At 41.0% G+C, this 20,138-nt stretch overlaps 1 long non-coding RNA gene across 2 annotated transcripts in view; it reads right to left on the bottom strand.

Annotated features, from left to right (window-relative positions):
* Nucleotides 1-17,771, bottom strand: part of LOC113631204 (uncharacterized) — an 81,530-nt gene extending 63,759 nt beyond the window's left edge. The window contains exons 1-6 of one of the 2 annotated variants that reach the window (XR_003437215.1): nt 17,603-17,771; nt 15,435-15,677; nt 11,728-11,815; nt 10,421-10,591; nt 8,793-8,877; nt 6,894-6,990 (exon numbers count right to left, since the gene is read on the bottom strand). This is a non-coding gene — a long non-coding RNA (uncharacterized LOC113631204). The remainder of the gene's footprint in view (nt 1-6,893; nt 6,991-8,792; nt 8,878-10,420; nt 10,592-11,727; nt 11,816-15,434; nt 15,678-17,602) is intronic. The other variant, XR_003437217.1, reaches the window with a different exon arrangement.
* Between the last annotated feature and the right edge of the window lie 2,367 nt (nt 17,772-20,138).

Here is a 20,138-nt window from a genome sequence, read left to right as displayed (position 1 = left end):
AAAAAAAAAAAAAAAAAAAAAAAAAAAAAAAAAAAGAAGTCCACCAGAATGCGGGTAGTTGTTATGCAAGAGCAGTAACTCACATAATGGGGGATGGCATTTCTTTCCACTTGTGCTGCTCCGCTGGTTCTAATAGCAACCTGGAGCTCAATTTCCTCCTCAAGAACAAGGCATTTCATGTGGAATGTCAATTATTAAAATGCAGTGTCCCGTGTCTAACTTCTCACTAGATGAATTCATTTGCAAAATTTGCTAATTTATGCAAATGATCCTTAACCTGTAACTGCCTGGAATCTATTTTACCGTTTCTGGCTTTTGGCAGCTTGGAGCCTAGGTGCAGGAAGGAAATCCATTAATGCAGAATTTGTCAATTCTGTCATCATTATATTGGTGATTGAGTTGTTACTGACCACCCCCCCCCCCCCAAAAAAAAACCCACCATCACCAATAACAACAGATAAAAATGCGCTATTAAGTGGAAGCCAGCTGACAGCTGGAGCTGAGAAATCTAGAGATTAAATGAAAGATAAACTAGGATGAGAGGATCTGGTACCTGCATGTCTTGACACCCTGAGTAATGTTAGAAGCGAATCGTCTCCTTTTTGGGAGAAACTAACTGGTTAATAACCCAAGGAGGGCCTATCAGCTACTGACTAAGACAGATACAGATAGTAGCCAGGTAAGAAATTTCTTCCTGAAAGTAAAAACTGAACTGGCCTGGGTTTTAGTAAATACAAAGCACAATTTTTAATTTTGGGCCATGGTTACATGTAAGACAAGGCAGCAAAAAAGGGATGTTTGTTAAGAAGGGGATCGCTGCATATGTGTGTGTGTGCACGGGTCTGCGTATGTGTATGCATTCAGATCTGGGGGTACAAGTGGACCTGCCTGATGTTTCTGTGTCTGAATGTGTGTTCCCACAGGTACCGCATACATCACATCTTGAGGCGTTACTCCGGATGAGTTGGAGTTTGTACGTTCGTACATCAGTGGTACCATGTTTTAATCAACTGTTCTGAAAAGAGATGCTGCAGTTCTGCCCCCACTGGCCCTGATGGTTATACAGTCTCTTTTTATAAACAGTGTTGAAAAAGAGCTTTCTGCAAATCTCAGAGTTGCTTTTCCTTTTTTTTTTTTTTTTTTTTTTTTGAGGTCATGGAAAGGATTCAGATTCCTGGCCTGGCTTCTGAATCCACAGGAAATGGGATACATCACATCGTTTTTATTGTGTTCTTCATTCTGGTAAGTTTCCAAAGGCCACTTCATTCAGCAGTTGAGCAAGCTGGAATGGATAAGCCAGGGAGACTTGACCAGGGAAGCAGACGGTCGCAGTGTTTGTGTGTGTGCGTGTGTGTGTGGAATAAGCATAGGTGAGCTCTAGTCTGGACACCCTCCCTGGGCGACTGATGCAGAATCTACCCATCAAGCAATGCCTCCACCCCAGATTCCTTCATAGCACAGACCACTTTCCACTGTCGTCCATGATTTCTTTTGCTTGGCCTTTGACTTACCTGAATCCATGCTACACGTACATGGCCACAAACTGTCCTTGTAACCTGCTCTTCCGACTGCTGGGTTGTATTTTCCTCTTTCAAGTGTACCAATAGTTGCAAAGTGGATGGGGGCATTTGCTGTGGATATTGGAATGGATTCTTTCAACTCCACAAGGGATTTCAATTAAAGAGATAAAAGAGAATCTGCCCTTGGTAAAATGGACAATTACCACTTCAAGGAACCTGTCCAAACTCTAGAAGAATAATATGAGAGGACACATTTAATCACTCACTTTGCTCCTGTTTCTTTCAGAATCATGTCTCTTTAAATCTATTGAGGGAGATATTCCTTCCGGCCCACAGGATGCCAAAATGACTTGATGATTTATTTACGCAACACTTGGCAGCCCATAGTCCAGTTTGTGGCTGAAGCTGGATTTTATGAGCCTTCCCCTAGTGAGTATATTTTAACATTGTATTAAAAATATATCTTTTGAAAACCTCAGTCATGTTTGGCTCAGCCTCGGGCCCTGAGAAAGACAGTGACAGAAGTGAGGAATTAATATTGCTAAGGACTTAGCTAGTGAAATTTTTATTGTAGGAGATTAGAAAAGTGTAAAGTTTTTATTTGGGGAAGGGAAAAATGGTATTGAGACCTAAATGCTTTAGTGATATCGACTGTGACCTTTTCTATTTATAGCAATTCATCTGGTCAGTAAACAATTTATTGGGCTTCTACTATGTTCCAGGAAGTATTCTAGGCCTAGAGGACTGTGGCGAAAAAGACAAGCACTGCCTCATCTCTTCTGGAACAGACATATCAGAGAAAGGAGATGGATAATAAACAGGTAAATAAATACTATAGGTGAACAGAATGGTTTCAAATCACAATAACAGTAAGTCCCATATAATAAAGAGGAATGAGACTTGGCCTGGGGTGCAGAGAATTTCTATATTCACCCAAGAAGATAGCTTCTGTAATGTCAAATCAGAAAAGTAGAAGATCTGACAAAATAATTTCCTGAACAGTTTTGCTTCTTCAAAATCTAGCTCAAGGGCTTCCCTGGTGGTGCAGCCATTGAGAATCTGCCTGCTAATGCAGGGGACACGGGTTCGAGCCCTGGTCTGGGAGGATCCCGCATGCCGCGGAGTGACTGGGCCCGTGAGCCACAACTACTGAGCCTGCGCATCTGGAGCCTGTGCTCCACAACAAGAGAGGCCGCGATAGTAAGAGGCCCGCGCACCGTGATGAAGAGTGGGCCCCGTTTGCCACAACTAGAGAAAGCCCTCGCACAGAAACGAAGACCCAACACAGCAAAAATAAATTAATTAATTAAAAAACTCCTACCCCCAACATTTTCTTTAAAAAACAACAACAACAATCTAGCTCAAAATAAAAATATATTGTCAAACTCAAATGAAAGGGTTTAGACCTTGAAGAAACCAAGATGGTCAGGCAGCTACTTCTAGAAGTAGCTTTGTAGTTTAGCATCATGGATTTAAGTTCAAAGATGTAGTTTGGCTCTTATTGCTGACACAGTGGAGACAGATTTCACTTCACTTAAATTACTACTGAAAAGTGAAGGTCAAAGGAAAGCCTGGGATTGTGTCTAAGTCTAGGCCAGAAGATATCAGGGGTCTTGTTATTTTTAAAAACCATAGCCAAGAACAATCACTAAAGCTGAGACTCAGATGTGAGCAATTATCATCTAGACCTTTGCTTCTTAGGAATCGCTGGCCAAGGAATGAAAAATCAGTAAACTCACTGAAATCATATTAGTATCTCTTTTTAGTAAACAAAGATCTTTTCTCAGAACAAAATTTCAAGGGATTCATCACTCATAAAGGAATAGATATAATTATTACCATGTAACATCAATTGTCAAAAGCATTTTAATTAATTTATTGGGTACTAATAATGTATAAGGATACTGCATAGAACATGCAATTAGATGCTTTTCTGCCTATTAAATGTCTAATCATAATTTAACAGATAGACACAGTTCGACATTCTTAAGCTGAAGTGAATATTTCTTTTTTTGTAGTTTGCGGGCCTCTCACTGCTGTGACCTCTCCCGTTGCGGAGCACAGGCTCCGGACGAGCAGGCTCAGCGGCCATGGCTCATGGGCCCAGCCGCTCCGGGACATGTGGGATCCTCCCGGACCGGGGCATGAACCCGTGTCCCCTGCATCAGCAGGTGGACTCTCAACCACTGTGCCACCAGGGAAGCCCTATCTTTAAAGAAAAAACATCGTTATTGTAACTTCTCCACAATGTAGTCTTCAATGCCTGTGCCAGTCCATGAGAAACTTATGTGTGTGTCACTGTATGTTTCACTGAAGGTACTCAAGCATACACTTGAGTTAGGATTACAGTAATTTTGTTGTCCAAAGTATCAAGGGAGAGAAGGTTTGATCTAATAGGCGTCCCTCCCGAACTGTCATGTACACAACTACGTGCTATAATGAGCTGTTAGGGAAACCTTGGGTATGGTCAGGCTCCATATTCTTGAGAATGTGGAAGGATTCTCCTGCTCTATTCCAGTCAGGGCTCATGATGCTTCTTGAGGTGACAATAACAGATAAATTCTGGACTCCACTCAGGCCATAACTCACAACCCGAAGCAAACTTGGATAGTCTGGTTCATCTACTTTCCAGGGGAGTTCCTCAATTGGTTAAATGTCTGGATCTCCTGGGATTTTATAAAAAATGTTCTCACAGAGAGCCAAAACCCTTTGGTTCTTTCTCTACCTCTTGGTACTATATTGAATCAATCTCACCCCTCTTCTACATGATGGCTGGCTTCTTTGGTTATTCTAGAAAATTCTAAGTCAAAGCTCTAGGGATGCTAACACTCTTAAGCAAGGGATACCATAGTACTGATGGAAAGGTATAGCTTCAGAGTCAGCTAGAACTGAATTTGAATATCACACTTTCTGTGTGAACTTGGGCAGATATACACTACTCCTTGAGCCTGAGTTTCCTTATTTGTAAAATGGAAATGATCATAACTACTTTACAGGACGTTGTGAGGATTAAATGAGCAAACAGCCCAAAACTAAGCATCTAGTAGTTGCTCAAAACTGCAAGCCCCCTTACCTTTTGACTCTCAAGTACCTTGCCTTATAAATATCCCTCCATCTCATACATCATTTCACGTCACAGGTATTCAAAGTGGATTTTATGCCTCAGTTTCATTGGGCTGCATATTTCATCTGAAATTTCTAAGTACTTCACTGGTATAGTGAAGTCCTCTAACATCTAGAGTCGTTGTATAAATGGAAAAGGGTAGAACAGTATTAATTTCCTTCTAATACGGTTTAAGTTTAACTCACCTTATATTGCATATAGCATAATGGGGAATGGGGCCACCATGTATTATCCTCCAAGGCGATATTAAATTCCATTTTGCAGTTAGGACTTAGGATCTTTGTCATAGTAAAGTCACACTTCAAAAAGTAAAAAATGTGGACCGACATTTGCTGAGTTATGTTCTCAGTACCATGGGAACCAACCAAGTTGATTTAATTAATTCATTAATTTCCCATCGAGGGCAGCCTTGTCACTTTCACAGGGCAGGGATTTGGGCCCTTTTAATTAATGTGACTTCTTAGACGCAAGATTCTGGATAGAATCTGTGAGTCCTTTGGCACAGCCTATTTTCCTCACAGTTATCTAGACAGGATCAGTGTTGTTACTTCAAGAGTTATACAATGGAATGGGGGGAGTTATAGGTAATCCCTTCTTCTGAACTAGCTTGAAATAAAAATTAAATGGGCCTTGAGTGTTTGTGAATTGCAGTGTTTCATTGGGGCCATGGAACACTAAGTGAGGCTCAGAAAAAGGGTGTTAATTCAGGCCTAATCATTTAATTCCACTCTGTTATGTGCCGTATTTATTGCCCTCCTGGATCTGTTTTCTATGGCCTGATAAAGAGACAGTGATTCTCTGAAGCTCAGTCAGGGACCATTTTATTTATATCGTTAGTTAGTCCAATAAAAGCACTGGCTTCAGATTCCTGCTGTTACTTTCTGTTTTGTAGCCCTGTCGTTAACTATGAAAATGCTGATGGGGTTTTCATCTTTTGGGCTGGAGTCGCTTTGCAGTTGAATGAGGGAATTGTAAGGACAGGGGATGGTGAGGACCATATTGATAGTAGAAAAGTCCAGTTTGGTGTAACCAGATAGATATGCAAATTGACTGGGAGTCAACTCAGGTTTTAGCAGCAAACGTGAACTTGCCTTTGTTAAATGTGTTGGTGTGAACATTTGATCGACATTTTTTAGCGTGAACTTAGACCTGTCTAGGCTGTGATTCTGTTTGTGAACCAGACAGGTTAAAAATTTTTTTTAATCAAAAACTTGCTGCGATTCTCTCCAAAGTGAAAATAGTTCTAATTTCACACAAAAGGAAATGGAATGTAGCTCTATCTAAAGTTGTTTGCATATATCAAGCAAAGGAGAAGTGATGAAAAACAGACAAAAAATGCAATAGATCACACTTCAGATCCTCTTCTCTAAAAACAGTTTTAACTGTGCAGTTCAAGTGATTAATTGATTGTTTTCCTAACAGTCTGTAAAGTGCTGTAAAGAGGCCCAGAATGAGGAAATGATGGTGGAAACAGATTTATAGAGGTCACTTGAATTAACGATATGGCAATCAGATGATAATACAGGTGCATTAATGTAACATACTGTGTAATTACCAGTGTTTCCAATGGAGTTAATGTGTAGTTATGCATGTAATAATAGACATTATATAGTAGATACACAATTAGCTCGTGTCATTGGTGTGTAGTGCACAAATGACGCAAATCATTATTGTTGTTTCAACGCTAAAAGTGAGACATTTCGAGGACCAAGGGGCCTCTCGATCAGACAGATCATCTTAAGTTTCTCTAAAGCATACATTCAGCAAGGAAATGTGAAAAGTATTAACAGTCAACAGTTTCTGTACCTATGCTGATATTTAGATGTTTGGAGCAGTTAGCACTGAAGAAAGGTGTATTTGAGGAATGTGGTTGAAATAACATGAGCAGATGTGCTTGTAAGTGTAAATATAAATAACCAAAATTTATTATATTCTCATTGAAAGATAAGAAATAAATATTCGGGCTTCCCTGGTGGCGCAGTGGTTGAGTCCGCCTGCCGATGCAGGGGACACGGGTTCATTCCCTGGTCCGGGAAGATCCCATATGCCGCGGAGCGGCTGGGCCTGTGATCCATGGCGCTGAGCCTGCACGTGTGTCCGGAGCCTGTGCTCCACAACAAGAGAGGCCACAACATTGAGAGGCAAAAAAAAAAAAAAAAAAAAAAGAAAGAAATATTCCTTCATTTTGCCAACAAGGATTTGTTTACCATTTTCTATGGGAGAAAGACAGCTAAAGATTTAGGTCGTACCTCTAAGCACCGGGTGGAACCTGATGATTCCAGAAATCCTCCCAGTTCCAATATGGTAGAAGGAGGTGGCAGAAATTTCCACAACCCAGAAAGCCATCTGAGGGGGATACAATGAACAATCTGTTAAATTCTCTTCAATACAGAGAGATATACCCTTGAATTATGGAACATCTTTTTTAGAGTATTTGCCAAGTCCTCATTGGCTCCATCCTACTACCATGTTCTTTAGCAGTGCATGGATGGGGTGGGGGAGACAGGAGGGCTGTGCAGTGTACAAGGACATCTGACATGGTAACAGCACTTAGTGCTTTAGAATTTATGAATCACTTTCTTATGAATGATCACATTTGATGTTCAAAACAAACTTGTGGAGCAGGTAGGCGAGGTATCTCCATTTTACAGATGTGGTAACTGAGTCTCACAGAGCTCATATGGCTGGCCCAAGGTCCGCTGTGGAGAAGATGGGAGAGTCAGGTCTTCTCATCCTTAATCCAGTACAATTCCACTGAATCAAGATTGAGAGGAGCTGTGTAAAAGGATAATAAATGGCCCCAGTCATGTCCCTGCCCATTCTAAAACTTTTCAACTTCTGTGGTAAATGTTAAATTGTGGATTTTAGAGAGGAAAGGAGCTTAGATAATCAAAAAAAGATTTCAAAGAAGATGTGGGGAGTGCATGGGAGGGGGTCTGGAGAGAATGGTAGAGACGTTGGAGGCTGATGGAATGGAAGATGCTGGATGGAGGGTGCAGCATCCTGGGGGTCAGAGGATGTGGCAGCCACAGAGGGTTTGCAAAAGGAAGCAATAGGAAATGTGTACTGAACAGTAGGCAGTACCCAAATGACAGAGTCCTTGAATGCAAGCTTGAGAGTTTGTTTGGAAGAATGTGAGGAACCACTGAAAGTTTTGAGTAGGAGAATGATGTCATAAAAATGACCTTTATGGGGATTAGCCCAGTGGTACTCAAGAATAAGTAGCTATAGTTGGCAAAGTCACAGCTATGAGACCACAGCAATTGTCCAAACATGAGAGAGAAACTAATACTGCTCAAGAGGGTATACAATCACAAGGATTTAATAATTCTCTGGTGAATTAGAAAAACAATTTTCAAGTGTTCTAAAGTATTTAAATAAATCAGTCACAGCTGCTCCCCATTCTCGAGAAATAACTCCAAATTAAGCTCCGCTTTCAGAAGACATGAAAAGCAAAATTAGGCAATCATCTAAAATCCGGGACAATACCCTATACTTAATAAGTGCTCAATAAATTTTTCTTATAATTTTGATGAAAATAGTATCTAATTCAATCAAGAAAAATCATATATCTCTAGATGGCCAGCTTTTTAAGATATTAATACTTTTGTTAAAATATGACTTATAAAGCTGCTTTAACTTTTCTATGTATTTTAAATGTACAGATGTAGAGAAAATGAATACTAAATTTGGAGGCAAATAGAGAACATTTTTTTCTTTATGAGCTGAGTGACACTGAATAGGATAGTAGTAGAAAAAAATAAATTTAACGTTTTGAATTGAATCTAGAATCTATTTTTTTTTAAGATTTTTTTTGATGTGGACCATTTTTAAAGTCTTTATTGAATTTGTTACACTATTGCTTCTGTTTTCTGTTTTGGTTTTTGGACCCTGAGGCATGTGGGATCTTAGCTCCCCGACCAGGGATCGAACCCGCACCTGCTTCATTGGAAGGCGAAGTCTTAACCACTGGACTGCCAGGGAAGTCCCTAGAATCTGTATTACAGAGAATTCCATAAAACTTTGGTATTTGCTAAGGGACAATTTCAATTAATTGAACTACATGGCCTTAAGATCAGTAAATTCTATTATTCCTAGAAAGCCTTGGGCTAAATTATGGACTAAGATAAATTAGCTTTTGGAGATACCTGATTCTTCCGTATAAATTGTCACACTGGCTGGATACTCTTGATGAGCAGGTTCTGTAACATCTCTGGGTCTCTGTTTTCTCATCTGGGAAATGGGGATGATAATAGTAGTGGCAGTACTTTCACAGATAAACTATACAAATGTTAGCCACTTTTCTGAATCTTTCCCTGATCCCTTCTGTGTGCTCCCTGCGCCCTGTCACGCCCTGTGCCCTCACGGTGTCTTCTGGGCAACACTTCATTCTCCCCTCACCCATAGGAAAGGTTACTTGTCCTGAGTTCTAGCTCATCCTACTCAGTACCCTGATTTTGGTTACTTGATAATCTGCTGCAGGCCAAGATGTTAATGAATGTGAATGTATCTATTTACCAGCCATTCCTGACACCTTGTTTGCATTTTGTCAGGGCTTAAAAGCCTTAAGCCAAACAATGAAAATAGTATTAATTTTAGTTTCTTCAATTGGCTAATGAGGAAGATTCTGGAGGGGAGAGATGGAAGGAGGGCCTAAATCTGGCTACACATAAGGCAGACTCTGGGGAGAGCCTGGCTTCGGGGCGGTCCTTTAGTGGCTCCATAATCAACACCCAATATTGTGGCTGTTTCAGCCATAAGCCTATTTCCCCTCCAGGTCGGTCCCGTGCACCAGGAAGAGTTTTCTAGTTAATAAAATGTGCTGCCATCCCTTTCACTTTTAGAAAACATGAGGGATGCCCTTGTTGAGTTCAGCATCTACGCTTCCTGTAGGTTTTACGGCAAGGGGCTGCGTCCCAGTGTCCCATGTTCCAGCTACAGTGAGGGCCCAGTGGGTCTTCCTCCTGCGTTTACAAAAAGGGGCCTTGAACCCACAGCCATGCTCCCAGTTGCTGGAGAAATGTGGCCCTGCATCCCTGAAAGACAGGCTCTTTCCACTCAAACCAATTGTGGCACTTGCTTCCCTCAGCCCTGGAGCCTACCTACAGCCGTGTTTACTGAAGTGTGACTGTAATTTGCTACAGCATGCCAGTGTATTAATAGACAATTATTTATTGCAAATCTGGACCATTTATACTGTTTACTGGCTGACACAATGTAAAATTTTGATCCAAATGTTAATGTGTCCATGACATTGCATAATTCTGTTCCATGCCATGGTTTTTTCTCTTCTAAATGAATCGAATTTGCAGTACAAGGAAATGGCATTTTTAATGGATGAGTGATTTACAGCCTCAAACTTATAAGGCTATTATTTGTGTAACTAAGGGAGAGTTGACTAATTGCAATAACACAGCAAATTAGACAAATTTAGGATTGTACTGGGAATAAATTCATGGGGAGAAAATGAAAATAACTCACAAAGTTCTTAAAGGGTAACTGAATAAATCTCACTTTAGCTGTACAGGGCGATTGTATTTTGGGGGGAGATCAGGCACCTTTGAGGGCAAACAGACTTATAAATATTCAATTGAGTAGAACATAGATAAAAATTACCTCTTCATAAAGAACCATATGTGTAGGAGACAGCACTTCCAATTCTCCAAATGTTTACTGAAATTGCCTACACAAATGTTTTCAGCAGTTGGGTGAAAACAAAGAGCTTTATAGTTATGTGTTATTTTCATGAAAAAGACACGAATTTTAGCATATTTACCTTCTATTTGTTGAGCATACAACACAATGCCAAGGAAGAATGATTTCCTAATGGAGACCTTCATGATTTTTCAGAATAAAACTTGTGCATCAGCAAAAATAATATTTCTTTCTTTCCGAGGTATTCCACTTAGGTTGTTTATATTGATTCCTGTTATTCTGTTGCCTCTGCCTACAGAGAGATTGTTAAGATAAAAAGTGCCTCAATGCAGCTCTAATTAAATCTCTGAGCACTAAACTCTGATGCCTAAACACAAGGATATTCAAAATGAAGATTCCTTCAGTATTTTAGTCCAGGTGGCTCCCACAGATTAATGAAGAGAGAAAACAGATGTGGGGGGCTCTAAGAATAACGATAAAATATGTGTGTCCTTCCAAATTACATACAAAATGGCCTTCTCTTCTCCTGAAGGCAAGATCCTCCCTCTCCCCTGTTAAAAACCATCCCCAGAATGGCCAGGACAAAGGACAAGCACTTTAGCGTGGGGCACTTGGTCCCTTGAACCTCTACACCACCCCTCCTGCTGGTCCCCCTCTGCCCCTGCCTTCCCTTCCCACAGCAGCCCCCTCACCCTACATGTGAACAGTAAGCTCCAGATGACTTGGAATTCTTGGAACAGGCCATCCACAGCTTATCTCTGACTGGGGGGGCCTTTGTACATCCCTGTTTGTTCCCTCTGCTTGTGATGTCCTCCCTACTCTGCCTGGCTCTTACGCTCCAGGAGTGGGTTCAGATGACATCTCTGGGAAACCTCTGCTGAGCCCTCCAGCTAGACGTCTGCCCCTGCTTCCCCTATTAGAGCACATCCACACCCAGGTGAGAGCCTTGCTTCTTTAACCACCTTCTCCACTGGGCTGGAAGCTCCTGGAGGGCATGGCTTGTCCTCTTTACTGGACTTGGCCACAGAGTACACACGCAGTAAATATATGAGGAATAAATGAAATACCTATTGAATATCTACTTTGCCTCAGGCACTTAACAAGGCCTGTGAAGGATGTAACAAATTGTCTGCACGTGCTTCCCTCTCCCAAATAGAGTAGCTTATAATTAAGTAAGGGTGATATAAGAAGATCAGAAACAACAAAGCAGAATTTGATAAGGACCACAGTAAAGGCAAAACTTGCTACAGGGTTTCAGAGTAGTGAGATTCATTCTTTAAAAATCATTATGTGACTATTAAAAATCCTCCTCCTCCATCCCATCTATTCAGTCAGTCACTAAAGATTGATGTTATTTGTATGAGTTGATTGATTCTACCCTCTCTTCATGGCTATTAACACCACCAGGTTTACGCCATCATAGCTCACCTGTACCACGGCAACAGCTCTACTGGTCTCTTGCTCCCAGCTTTCTCTTCTTCAAATCCAACCTCCACACAGCACTGGAGAAGGGGGTCTATTTAAAACAAAAATCAGCAATCAGCTGCTTGTAGTTCCTACACACATAACACTCTGTATGTCCCCTGTGTCTGCAATGCCATTCTGACCCACTACATTTTCTTTCCCACTCCTCCTTTAAAACCCAGTTCAGGTTGTTTAATGGGTACAGAGTTTCTGTTTGTCATGGTGAGAAAGTTCTGGAAATAGATGGTGATGATGGTTGTACAACATTGTGAAGTATTTGATGCCACTGAATTGTATACTCAAAACTGGTTAAAATGGTAAATTTTATGTTATGTATCTTATACCACAATAAAAAAAGAGGATAGCGACTATTAAAAATAAAAAATCATTATCTTCTCTTTGTTTCTCTCTCATGTTCTCTGAAATCAAGCAGACCAGGAATTAAATCCTCATTCAACAACTTATTAACAATGTGATGCTAGATGGTTTACTTTACCTGAGCCTCAATTTCCTCATCTGCAAAATGAAGACAATATTATTTACATTACAGGGTGCTGTGACGATTAAGAGAGGGCTAGTGCCCAGAAAAGGCTCAGCAAATGGTGCTGGGAATATTTCAAGAGGATGTGCTACTTGTTTGCTCAGGCCTGCTCTACTGTACTTCAGGCTTTATTATTCAGCATCTCATATTTTACCTGTTGGGGTAGGAGCCTTATCTGCTTATTGGCATAGAGCCCATAGCTCATCTTCAAATTTGGACACAATATACTCAGTTCCTTTCAAAATTGATTGTAAATTAATACTTGGAAGGGCTGCCCTACTACCAATAGGCTTTCATTTGGGATTTTTGAAATTTTAACGACTCAGGAACAGAAATCATAGCTTACACTCTGCAGGTAGTCAAACACTTTTTTTGAATTTGATGGGAGAACTTAAAAATCTGAATTATTTGTTCAGCACCTATTTACTAAGTTCTTGGATAGACCTTCTTGCTGTATCCATCTTTCCTTCCACAGACTTTTATCTAGAATGGAGAAATGTCAGGGGGAAATGGAAAGCAGTTAGCAACTGCAGCAAGGTAGACAACAGTGATGTAATGACCGGTTGAAATTGAATCAGACTTTAATATTAATTGTAGTGTCCATGTCAGATTGAAGGACCAAACACCACTGCTGTAATTTACATGGTAAAGGAAGCCAAGACTACTGGCCACCATATTAATAGTAGACCCAGGGCTATACAGTGATCAAGAATTTGGGTTGAAAAATTAGACAGGCCTACAGAGCTGTGTGACTGTACAAATTACCTAATCTTTTTAAACCCCAGATTCTTCAGCCATTTCATAGGGATTGTAAAACCTACTTTGGGAGATTACTTTGTGACTTAATTGAGACAATGCACATAAAACACTGAACACAGTAAGAACTCAATGCATGGATATTTTTATTACCATTTTGAAGATAAGTCATGGAATCTGTGGCATTTTGAAATACATTAAGTTAAGGATGCCTGTTTGATAGAGATTTTTACATTACTCTTACTCAACTGAATGCCCAGCCTATAATTGTTAGACAGTGCAACCTTGCCTTCTTCCAGACTGCCAGAGAAGGAGGCAGGTGTTAAACACATATGGAAGAAAAAAGATCAATAGACCCCAAGGTCCTAAATAAATCAATGCAAATAGAAATTTTGCATTACTTGTTGAATATACTCAGCTACCACCTTCAGTACATGTGACATTGCTTAGTCTTGCTTTCTTTGCCATCATGCAAGATTAGAAAGTGGAAATATTAAAGAAATTAAAAAGGAAAGAAACATTTTTTAAGCTTTATCTCAGAGAAGCCTGGAGAGCAGTTTGGCTCAGGCCTCTGCATTCAGGAAGAGCCTTCAGTTAGTCTTTGAACGTCTTTTCTAATCTGTAACCACCCACAAAGACACACTGACAGAGTTAAAGAAAACACATGTCAGACAAAATTCAACCTGGGTCCCCATGTTGGATCACAAGGCTTGCAACAACTATTAAGGAATATTATTTACATGTTATTTAAATACGTTTAGAACAACAGTTATCTTGTCTGAAATATTCTGTGGTAAAGGCATGAAATCTGTTTATTAATTGAAAATATACGCCACAAGCTTTGTAACCCTGTTTAGATGTTTCTTCACTTCGTAATACTTAGAACCTCTGAAAACAGAAGTAGCCTGGGCCACTACCTTGACATGTAAGGGGTCACGCCCTTCCTAATGCACGCATCTGATTAATGCCTGATTCTGATCAACAGGGGGAAACTACCCCTTTCCCTATTAAATGTATCTGTTTTACTTTCACATCGCATCCAAGAAGAGAAGCCATAAACAGGAATATATTGGTTAAGAGCCAGTTTTTAATTGTGTCCAATGGAAGAATTCCTTGGGAGTTGCGTAGGGCTGTTCATCACTGATGAATATCAAGAGGAATTCAGATTTTATATTATTTGTTCTAAACCAGAACATTTTACTTATTGTTCATAATACACATTGAAAGCAGACACCAAAATGGCTCATTTGGAGCCTTTCTGTGCTCACCCGCTAATGCACATTAACGCCAGTACACATTCCGTATTACAGATCCATAAAATGCATTTGCATAATATTGAAATTATAATCCCAAATGTGTAGTAAAAACCTTTATGAAAAATTGTTACTGCTCAGCTACTATACAGTGGCTAATTTTTAATCTTCAGCCTCTCAGCTGCAAGTAAAGATGGGGTATACTTTAAATAAAACCCTCAAGAGTAGGAGCCTGGAACTGAGGTCTCCTTTTTTTTTTTTTGCGGTACGCGGGCCTCTCACTGTTGTGGCCTCTCCCGTTGTGGAGCACAGGCTCCAGACCCGCAAGCTCAGCAGCCATGGCTCACGGGCCCAGCCGCTCCATGGCATGTGGGATCCTCCCGGACCGGGGCACGAACCCGTGTCCCCTGCATCGGCAGGCGGACTCTCAACCACTGCGCCACCAGGGAAGCCCTCCTTTCTTTTAAGTACGATATTTTTAGGCGGAGAAATATTATCTCTACCACGTTAAACAGTTGCCTGCACAGTGATTCTGGTCTTTTGTGGACTGGTGTCTTGACTTTTTAGATTTGGTTGAGAAGTATCGCTAACTTACCAGCCTAGTGTCCGCAATGGGATGAGGGTCTCTCTCGTGACCCCACTAGAGGGTCTCTGCCTCATCCATGTAGGAACCAGCTGGGAAAGAGTCAGAGTGGCTGAGGTGGCAAGTATTTTGGCAGAGAACCCACTGGCCATGGTCTTTTGATCCAGTCTCTGTGCTCAGCACTGTGGCAGACTCTTGATTAGATTATAACAAAGAGCCCTCGTATTAATTCAGTAAGGTAGATATATATCCCTTACGATGAAACAGCCTAGAATGGTTGCACACTTTCATCTCTCATCTCTCAGAGGTAGGCCCATACCTGCTAACTACCATATTCCAACTGCTGCACTCCATTGTAGTGTTAAGTACAGATGCTTGATTCTTCCTTCAAGTGATTCCACAACTGTGTTTTCAAATAATTTTCAGAGAGTTCTAGCTGAGACTTTCCAGAATTAATGTTGCTGAGTTACATTTCTACCGGGCTTTATTGACACAGACCTTAATAAAGGGAACCCCAATGGTTGGGCTGAACACTCACCTTGTGCCTAGTGGGGCCTGGTCAGAGTGTTTCCTCTATGGAAGTGGTCATCCCTTGGCCATTGGCCCCTCTAGGCTTTTCCCATGGTCCTAGCAGAAGTTTAGCCCTCTGTGCAACCTCAGGAAGCTCTACTCAATTCACGTTTATATGGCAACCAAATTGTGAAGCAAGGACATGTTCTCTAGTGTCCTCTCACCAGGCTCTGCCACTTTCTTCCTCTTTTCTCTCTTCTGAAATTTAAAGCTGCAGGAAGGAGAAGAGAAAACAGAGTCAAACAGGCCTGTCCTCACTGGATGCCACCTTATACTAGGGGCTTCCTGACAAAGATGGAGGGAGAACAGAAATGACACAGAATAAATCTCCTACTTTATTTGGGGGATTTTAGCTTGGAAAAAAGGTTTTCTTATTTCCCTAGTCATTTATTTTGGTTTATTTAATTTAGTAAGTATACAGTGCAAATCCAAAAGGTATAATAGTTCAAAAGTTATTTTTTATACTGTGAAAAGTCTCTTTTCTACTTCTTAAAACCAACAGGAGCATATTATACATGATATTCTAATCTTTTCATTTATTAGTATCTTTGAGATCCTTTTTACAGGGACGTATAGAGCTGCCTCTTTCTTTTAACACATATGTGCCTTAACTCATTTAATCAGTCGTCTTTTTTTTTTTTTTTTTTTGCAGTACGCGGGCCTCTCACTGTGTGGCCTCTCCCGTTGCGGAGCACAGGCTCCAGACGCGCAGGCTCAGTGGCCATGGCTCACGGGCCCAGCCACTCCGCGGCATGTGGGATCCTCCCGGACCAGGGCACGAACCCGTGTCCCCTGCATCGGCAGGTGGACTCTCAACCACTGCGCCACCAGGGAAGCCCTAATCAGTCTTCTTTGGATGGAAATTTAAGTTGTTCCCCATTATTTGCTATTACAAACACTGCTGCAGTAAATCACTAATTCTTAGGTCCTTTTGAAACATGTGACTAGATCTGTAAGATAAAGTCCTGGAAATGTAATTGTAGGAACAGAGAGATATACACTTTAATTTTGGTGGATTTTGAAAAACTATCCACCATGGAGACTGCACCAATTTACAGTCCCCCCTTCCCCAACCCACCAACACCACATGAGAATTCCTTAGCTTAACCTTTTCTATCAGGAGGGTCTAGTAAGCGATGACTAGGACCTGACGGAAGATGGCTTCAGAGGAAGGCTGTATAGAGGCCTGGCTTGGTGGATGGCAGCTGGACTTTAGGCTGTTCCTAGGCATGTGACAAAATGAGAAAGACTGGGAAACTCTTGATGAGCCCATTCTATTCATTTCAAACTAGTCTTAAATAAACCCAAACATATGGGTCTCTTGTCTGCTGCTAAAAATCTCCAGGAGGTAAATTCCACAGCCTTCTTGGGTAAACTATTTGGACTTCTCACAACTCTTCTGAAAGTCAGGACATTTTTCCTTATGTGTAATATAAATCTTTCCTGCACTCATCCACTTGTGAAAAACGTGTGCTAACATTTCCCCAAAGCAATGCAAGTTCAACTAGCCAGACAACATGATGCTATAATTTCATGGCTAGAGTATGTATCCTCCTTTTTTAAAAAATAGCATACATCCCCTAAATCATTTTAGAAATCTTTAATGCATACACAAGGGATAGCATGAGTGTTTTCTTTTAAATCTGTTTTTAACCTGGCTATGGACTTTATAGAGACTGTGTGTATGTGTGTGTGCATATAAAATTTTGCTATGCCCTCTTGTTTTATAATTATAAAGTTATCTTACTTTCTCGTTAGATGCTGATTAATATATAGCTTTCTTAATAACACTTCCGATATCACTTCTGCTGAATGAGAAAGTGTCGCTGTAACTGAGAGGTTTGTAGGTTATTTCCAAGTGTGTCTTTCTTCCTCTGTTGAGATACAATAACTATTTCAGGAACATTTGGCATCCAAAAATTCTCAGCATTGTGCAAATTAAAACATCTGCTTATACTTTGACACCCTCATTCTTCAAAGGTTAGTTGGATTTGCGGTTGCTTTGTTCAACAAGACTGCTCTTAGAGCCCAAGGATGCACATTTAATTATTGGGAAGATATGTTTGACAGAGCTGTGGGGGGAAAATCACCCTTCATATCCGGACCAGCATTAACATTTTTATAGAATGAGATTACCTGAGAGTCAAAGAAGGGGGTAACTCCCGGAAAATAAATACGAATCTATTCGGTCACTGGTCTTCTGCTGATTTACAAGACTCCAGCCAACGACTCTTTGCTCCGTTGCATAGAACTCATCAGTTTGCTCTCAAGCTGGCATTGCTGATTTCTGCTGAGGTTAAAGACAGCAAAGTAAACTCTGCTTCCAACAATAAATAACAGAGGGAGTTATTCTTTTCACTCAAACAGGCTTTAGATCGCAGCAGACAGCTACAACCAGGTGCATTTAGCTACATTTGTCATTGCCACGAATGCAAAACATGTAAAGAATCTGCTGCAAAAGGGTCTCTAGCCAGCCCTTTTCCACCTTAAATATCCTTCCATCCCCAACTCTGGTTGAGCCGTGGTCACCCAACACCAGAAGGAAGGGCCAAGGTGCCTGTGGTAACAGCAGCATCTCCTGACTGGTTTGTTGATTTACACAGGTCACTGGTGCCAGCTAGCAGATTGTACACTGGAAGTCTTTCTGTGTCTCTGGCCAAAGACTGGTAATCTCCCTGGGCAATGCCGAGATAACACACGTCAAGAGGCAGCAGTGGCTGGTAAGCCAACTCATCACTCACTTTGCCCTACCGCCCCGCCTGGCCTGCTCTTGCTGCAGCCTTTTCATTGCCATTCCAGAAGCCGACAGACCTTAGCTGTTGGACTGGGAGGGAAGGGAGAGAAGGGGGAATACAGAACACAGGCAGCAAGAGGGATTTGGTGAGGTAGGAACCAGCAGGTGAACAATGACTCATTTGGAAACGTGCAGCTGGGTGTGTGTTATTTGCATATCAGGGACCCTTTGTTAAAGTGGCTTGCCCAGCTGTGTGGGCGCATCCGTGTGAGGGCTGATGTGGAGGGGGAGATGAATTCTCAGGAGAGCGGAGTTACTTCCTATCTAATTTGTGCACAAGTTGGGGGAAGGCGCTCTCATCCGGGATCCGCTGCAGAAAAGCTTCGAGGTCCTGAGATTTATTTTCCTTCTGCCAAGTATATTATTTCCAAACTCGCCTTTTCAAGATCTTGCAAATTCCCTTGAAAAATGATTTAACAATTTAATGAAAACAACAGTGAAACAAAAGCCACGTTGATGAGGAACAGAGGTAAGGCTGGGTTGGAAATGAGTGACGAACCTCGTAATGAGGTGTGCAGCTTTGTATATTAAGCGATTTCTCTGAGGTACTTTTCCAGATGTGATGGAATACATTTATTTTTGTGCTCATCTGAACTGAAGTAATACAAATGAGATACTAAAAAGATATGATTACGTGCAGAAGTAGGCGAAGAATTTAGAATCCCAATTCCATAAGTTAACAGCTGTGCGTGAAGCAGTTCAAAACTGCTTTGAGTCTGCAGGTTGCCCGGGAACTTCTGTCAAGCTTGTATGGACCAGTGATGATCAACGTGTGAATCCTGCATGTTGGTAGTTCAAGGCGACTTTATTTCAGGCAAAAGTAAATAACTGGTAGTAAGAAGTCCTTCCCCACCTGAAAGCCTGCAGTATGGCTGAATACAGCCACTGTAGTAGTGCAATAAAACGGGATGAGTTTTAAACTACCAGATGGTACCCTGTACAGTGCCTGAAATATAATGGAGAATTAGGGTGCCCTAAGGTGTGCACAGGAAAGGCAATTACATGAAATAAATGGGCCTCAGGCCTACAGGATGCTCAAGTATGCTACACAGAAGACAAATAGTACATCTGGTGAACAGATTATATCACACGCTGGAAAGCCATAAAGCATGCCGTCGAATATCAGATCCCCATCTCACAATGACATTTTACCTGTGTTGGTATTCAGCGCTGTTTATTTTAAAAGGTGCTGTAATCTCAATGATGTGTTTTAAAATCCTCCTTAACATTGTTTTCAACTACATACTATTTTTGTGGGGACAGATTGACACAACGCACTAAGATTTTGTGGACAAGTAGCCACTCTGGTCTCAGGGGATCCTGTTTTTATTTCATTTATCTCATTGCTGATGTGATTTTAGTAATAGGATTATACTTGTCAGCACTCCCTGTTTGGGAAAATGCCAGCGTATTTTTAATGCTAGTTCCCACATCTCCATTTCATTGTCTGTCACCGCACTAGAGTTCCCCTCCACACCCCACCCCCTTTTCCTTAACGTCAAAGAAAAAACAATTTTAGGTGGTGAGGGTTTGCAAGGAGAATTCACTGGCCCATAGCCCTTTCTTATTTCTTCTCCACAAATGCAAATCTGTTTTCTGTTTGAAAATTGTGTGTTCCTTTTCTATTGTAAAAACAAAAAATACTGAGGAACATGTACATTCATTATTGTTTTAAGAGTTGCTGTAATAAAATCCTCTCAGTACTTCAAGGTAGTTTTAGTGCCCCTCCTAGGATTCATTCTAGCTTTGATAATTGGGTAATTGCATCCCCTCCTCCACCAAGAAATGTTTTCACCCAATTAAGTTTAAAACTATAATAAATTTTAAAGAATTATAGTCTAAAAATTCATACCCTAGAACCAGTATTAAGTAGGAATA

Source organism: Aethalodelphis obliquidens, unplaced genomic scaffold, assembly GCF_003676395.1.
Source record: "Aethalodelphis obliquidens isolate GAN/ISIS:26980383/991018 unplaced genomic scaffold, ASM367639v1 scaffold2, whole genome shotgun sequence".
In the NCBI taxonomy this organism is placed as follows: Eukaryota; Metazoa; Chordata; class Mammalia; order Artiodactyla; family Delphinidae; genus Aethalodelphis; species Aethalodelphis obliquidens.
The sequence above is the reverse complement of the archived record's forward strand: the minus strand, read 5'-3'. Positions and strand labels throughout refer to the sequence as shown.